Here is a 6,421-nt window from a genome sequence, read left to right on the forward strand (position 1 = left end):
TGTGACTGACAACCACCTCCGTTCTACCTTCGATTGGGTGAATATCTCTTGGATTCCTGATACACGATGCATGGTTGATCGCCTGACAACCGAGCCAGCCATTCCGTGAGATCAGAGTCTTCGTGGTATAGGCTAGAACTGATGGCAGCATTCAAGAGAATCCGGAAGGTCTAACCTTGTCTCTGGTATTCTGAGTAGGATTCAATGATTGAATGACTGTGACGTGCTTCAAACTCCTGAGGGCGGGGCGTTAGTGACAGACGCAAAAGAATCACTGGATTCTATTCCGGCCTGATCGAGAACCGACAGATGGATAGCCGTGCCATGACAGGGTGCGTTGAACATTTCCACTGAGAGGATGGGAGGTAGCCATTGACAACGGTGAAACCCTTGCTTGAGCTTGCCATGGAAAGGAAGAAGAAGGATTGGATGAAGATAGTAGGAAAGCAGAGAGACGGAAGGGACCAGCATCTTCATGCGCTTATCTGAAATTTCCACTGACGGTTTGTTTTGTATTAAATTTAGAGTGTCTTGATAACCTTTTGTCACAATTAGCCTATGAATTAGCATGGTTTTGTTATCTCTCCCATATTCGTGCTTAAGTGTAAAAACATACTTTTTGAGCCTTATTTTGATGAATTCTAGTTTCTCTTTGATTCCATAAGATGCCTTGATGTGTTTGCTAGTAATCTCAGGTTGAAATAGCTAGGCATGGATCAAAGGAAGCAAGGAAGGAAGCATACAAGTGGAGGGAAGCACAAAAAGCCAAAGAATTGATCCAGGCCATGCACGCGCACGCGCACAAGGCGCTCGCGCGCACATTGCGAAACAGGACAAGGACGCGCACGCGTACCGTGCGCTCACGCGCCGATGGTGGCACATGACTTCATTAATGTAACACGTGCCTGGCGATTTTGGAAGGTTTTCAGCAACAAACTTTGGCGCCAAAATGCATATAAGAGCCAAGGATTGAAGGGGATTGACATAAGTTCACATCCATAGACTAATTAGGGGATCATTAGAGTTTTAGTTTAGTTTTAGTTTCTAGAGAGAGAAACTCTCACTTCTCTCTAGAATTAGAATTAGGTTTAGGTTAATCTCTCTTCTCATATCTAGGTTTAATTCATGCTTTGATTCAATTTTCCTTTATCAATTCTTAATCTTCTCATCTCTCTCTTTTGTCAATTTGCTTTTCTTTTCTTTTGTGCCTTCCAAGTGTTTGATGAAATGCTTGGTTGGATTTTAGTGTAGCTTTTGTTCCTCTTGGCTTTGGTTGAGTAATTGGTGACTCTTGAGTTATCTAATCCTTTTGTTGATTGACAATTAGAAGTTACTAATTGATTTGAATGCCTTTAAAGCTAGTCTTTCCTTTGGGAGTTGATTAGGACTTGAGGAATCAAATTGATTCATCCACTTGACTTTCCTCCATGGTTAGAGGTTGACTAAGTGGGAGCAATGGACAATTTTCCATCACAATTGAGGAGGATAACTAGGATAGGACTTCTAGTTCTCATATCTTGCCAAGAGCTTTGCTAGTTGTTAGTTTATTTTCTTTGCCATTTATATTTCTTGTCTAAAATCTTAAAAACCCCAAATATAACTCACAACCAATAACAAGACACTTTATTGTAAATTCTAGGGAGAACGACCCGAGGTTCAATACTTCGGTTTATAAATCTAGGGGTTTGTTACTTGTGACAAACAATCTTTTGTATGAAAGGATTATTGCTTGGTTTAGAAACTATACTTTACAACGAGGTTTCATTAGTGAAATTCTAAACCATCAAAAATCCGTTCGTCAAAATGGCACCGTTGCCGGGGATTTGCAAGGGTGTTATGTTATTGGTTATTGTACATATGTAAATATTGTGAATAAGTTTACCTTTTGTTTGCTTCTTAATTTTTGTTAGTTTTATTTTGTTCTCTCACTATGAATTCTCACTTTGGCTTTGAGTTTGGCTCTAATTGTGTTGTAGGAAATGTGGACTTTAATGGCAACATGTACCATGGATGGAATCATCAAAGATGGGAGGAGCCTCAAGGAATTGATCACTCCTATTGGCAACAACCTCCGGACACTTATAGGTATAATTTCCATCCTAATGCATGCCAATATGACGGCTATGATGATTCTTTTTGTGACATTCAACAACCACCATCATATGCCTATGAACCTTATCCTCAACATGAACATCAACCAAACTCACTAGCCTCTCCATACCAAGCACCTTCCCATAATCCATATCCACCATTTGACCAATCACCCATACCATATTCTTATGACCTTTATGAGCAAGAACCTATAGAACCACCACAACCCTATCATGATTACTCCCAAGAACCACCTCAATACACACCACCTCTACAATTTTATCAAGAGGAACCACCTTCCTACCATGAATCCTCTCTCCAAAATAATGAACCTTCCTACTCACCCCAAGCCCCAATAGATGATTCTCTTACCTTGCTACTTCAAGGACAAGCGGATATGCAAAGGAACACCTTAGAGTTTGTGACTAACTTGACCAAGGTAGTGCATACTTTAGCCTACAAATGTTTGAACACTCAAGGTGCTTCCATAACCACATATGGAGAATCAATTGAAGGGCAAAGCATGAAGGAGAGATTGAAAACTCCGGTGGGGGATGAGGGATGCTATTTTGTGTTGGAACAATTGGAGGAGCCTATGATCATTGAAGAAAGGGAAGAAGTGGTTGAAGATTTAGGAGATGTTGAAAGTCTATGGGAATGTAGCATCTTGGAGCACTCTTCCAAGAAGCTTGAGATTGATGTTGAGGAGGGTGCGCAACCTCCAAGGCATGTCATAGTTGAAGACTTGGAAGAAGCGTATCAAGAAATGGATTCAATCATGGATGAATTTCTCTCTACAATGGAATCCTCTCCCATTGGACATGAAGTTGAAACTATAAAAGAGTGTGCACAACCTCCCAAGGATAACGAAAATGGCATGGTGTATATTGAAATTGAAGAATACGAAGAGGTTGATCAAGAGATGAATTCATTTATCGATGAATTCCTATTCAAAGTTGAATCACCTCCCATTAAACAATATGTCAACACCAAGCCATGTAACAAAAGGGAAAAGGTTGAAATTGAAGAAGCTTGTGAAGAGGTGGAAACAATCAACGAAGAGCACAAGGAAGTGGACCTTGCATTGTCCAAGTGTGGGGAAGCCTCACCATCCAACACAACATTCAAGTGGGTAAAATCTCTATTCCTAAGCTTTAATTTCTCGCTTGAATATGGTTTGATTGAAAATGATGGTCAACTTAGAACTCTTTGTGGAATTAAAAGTGGAAATGAGTTGTGTAGTGGTTGGAAAGTTGGTGTTAAGCTCATTAAGGTCAAGGCCTCAAGGTATAGGGATGATGTTGGGACAAGGATCACCCTATATGGATCTAGAAGGAAGCATTGGTGGAGTAAAGAGAATTCTGTGTGTCCACCACATTTATGTCAACCACCCATCCGACAAAATCATGGAACTCAACTAACGGATGGATGCGAAAATAAGATATGGGATCCCGGTTCGCGATGTGAAGATCAAATATGGGGACTCGTATTTTGGGTAGAACTCTGCCCAAGCTTAATAAAAATGGTTGGAAATTCTGTCAACCAATTGAGGAGCATGGATCCTTGGAGATTTAAGGATGAGTACAAACATAAGCCACCATGACAACAAGCATCTCAAAATGTCCAACTTAAGGACCTAAACTAAAAGTGCTAGGTGGGAGACACCCCACCATGGTAAACTCTTTCCATACTCTTTTAGTTTGTTAATAAGTGAATTGAGTTACCATTGTAGGTAGATGTTTCATACAAATTTGTTTGTACAACTTAATTGTTAGCTTAGTCACATGCATGTTGTGTTTAGTAGTAGATGAATAATATCAAAATTGCATTTTTGTGAACTGTATGATGGTTGAGTGAATAAGAGTGGTGAACACTAAGGGGAGCACCCAGCAATTTATCTTCTGAAAAAAAAAAAGGGTGGACGCGAGCGCACCATGTACGCGCACGCGTCCCTGTGTGGATGCACCACGAGCCACACTCCCGAGAGTTGGGCCTCCCTTGGGCAAGCATTATGCCTTGAGCCTAACCTAACCCACACGAACGCGCACTACGTGCGTGCGCGCCGTTTATGAGAACATGGACGTTCGCGCGAACGCGCACCTGCCGCGTCCGCGCCGATTTGCTGCTGCAATTGATTGAGCCAAACCCCAGAGAGTTGAGCCATTTCTGGGCTAGCTTTAGGCCCCAGGCCCAACTCGATCTGCGCGAGCGCACGCATCGCGCCAGTGCGCCTCATCACAACTCGTCAATGCACGCGGACGCGCACTTACCGCGCGCGCGTCCTTGCGTGCTGCCACCAATTTAGGCCACGAACCCGAGAGTTGGGCGTGCCTCAAGCCCATTCTAAGCCTCAGGCCCCAATCTAATGTATGCGTGCGCGCACTATACGCGCACGCGCCCATACCTATTCTGCCACCCACGCTAGAGCGCACTGCACGCTCACGCGTGGACCTCCAATTTTTTTCTCACTGCGCGCGGACGCGTACGTGCCGCGTGCGCGCCGATCTGATTGCGCGACTTCCAGGCCATTTTCCAGAGAGTTAGGCCTGAGTTGGGCCAACTCTAAGCCCCTAGCCCAACTCCATGCACGCGTGCGCGCACTGTACGCGCACGCGTCCGTTCCTATTTTGCTCATCCACGCTCAGGCGTGTTGTACGCGCACGCGTAGATCCCAAGTTTCATCAAGGGACGCGGACGCGCAATTGGCGCGCGCGCGTCGATTCAAAATATGGGATAACCCTGAGACGCGAAGAGCGTTGCGCCGCAGCGCACTTCTCCCCCTCCCCAATTTCATCTTCTTCATCTTCTCTCCCACGACCGCCGTCACAGCAGCAGCGCCGGCCACCACCTCCGGCCAACTCATAAACTTTCTCAACCTCCGACCAACCCCACTCATTCTCTCTTTCCTCCACTCACATCACTCCCTCTCCCCCTCCTTTCCGTCTCTCGGTCTCACCGTTGTCCGCGACCACTACCGCCGCCTCCAATCTGCCATAACCGCCATCGTTCACGGCGGCGCAGCTCCTGGCACTATTTCTCCCCAGTTCCCTTTCCATTCTTCGTTCTTCTCTGCTCCCAGGTTCTTACTCCATTTTTTGTATATTCTATGTTTTTTTCCTTTTTTTATTGTTCATGTATGCTAGTTACTGTATTGCTTGTTAGTTAGTTTGCATTTAGAATTTGTATGTTAGGTTAGATAGATATACTTGCTGTTAGGTAGCTAGGGCTGGATAGAGGATTCTAGGCCTGATAAGTGCTCCGTTCGTGCATAATTGCTGTCTGCTTATTTGGATGTTGTATGCTGATTTTGGACTGTTTTTATGTATTTCTTGCTGCCTGAATACTATGCCATTGTTGCTGCACTTACTTGATGTTATTTTCTATGCTAATGGTGCTAATTTGCTATCCGGTAACGTCCAATTTTAAGCCGGAATGCTGCCCGATTTTCAAGGAAATTAGTTTCATTTTGAGCTTTATTTCAAATTTGGGCAACTTTCTATTTCCCTTTTGACTTCCCGGATTTGCACAATCATTGTGAACATGAACCATATCTTTTCTTTTCATTACGCATAAATATCATCACATCACTAATCCACTTTTCTAACTCACTAATTTCTTTAACCATCTGACTTCCGCTCACCTTTAACCCCCTTTAACAATTCTTTCAAAAATATGATGATATTATTGCCTTTTGAATATGAGTTGTTGATTTTAATGAAGCTTGCTTTCTTGGTTTACTTGTTCACTTTTGCATATTCATTGCAACATCATGATTGTTCTTTGATAATTGTATCCTGAACATGCCTTCTTTGCTACATGCTAACTGTTTTATATATTCTATCATATTTTTCAGGATGTCGGATAAGGGCAAAGCCATAGCCACTACCTCCAAGAAGAGAAAACACTCTACCCCCTCCATTCCTTCCATCTACAAGAATTATGCCAAGAATCCGCTAAATGATGTAGACAAGGAAAATCAGCAGTTACCTTCTACCAATCCAGACAAATTCCCTAACCTTTATTGTGAGCTTCGATTTTCCAAATATCGAACTACAAAGCTGAACATTGAGAAAAAATTGCTCCTCCCTACTGATGTGAGATGGTCTATTACCAGTCGGATCCTTGAGTTGGGTATTGACTTTGTTGACCGGGATTTGGGAGATATCAATGTATCTTGGGTGAAGGAATTCTACTGCAACTTCTTCCGTCCGACATTGGATTCGGTTCAGGTGAGGGGTAGAGAAATTATGATTACTAAGACTGTGATTGAGGAGGCGCTACAGTGTCGGCACATCCCGGATGAGCTGTGTGCCCATCAGCAGGCTGAGTT

Source organism: Arachis duranensis, chromosome 6, assembly GCF_000817695.3.
Source record: "Arachis duranensis cultivar V14167 chromosome 6, aradu.V14167.gnm2.J7QH, whole genome shotgun sequence".
Lineage (NCBI taxonomy): Eukaryota > Viridiplantae > Streptophyta > Magnoliopsida > Fabales > Fabaceae > Arachis > Arachis duranensis.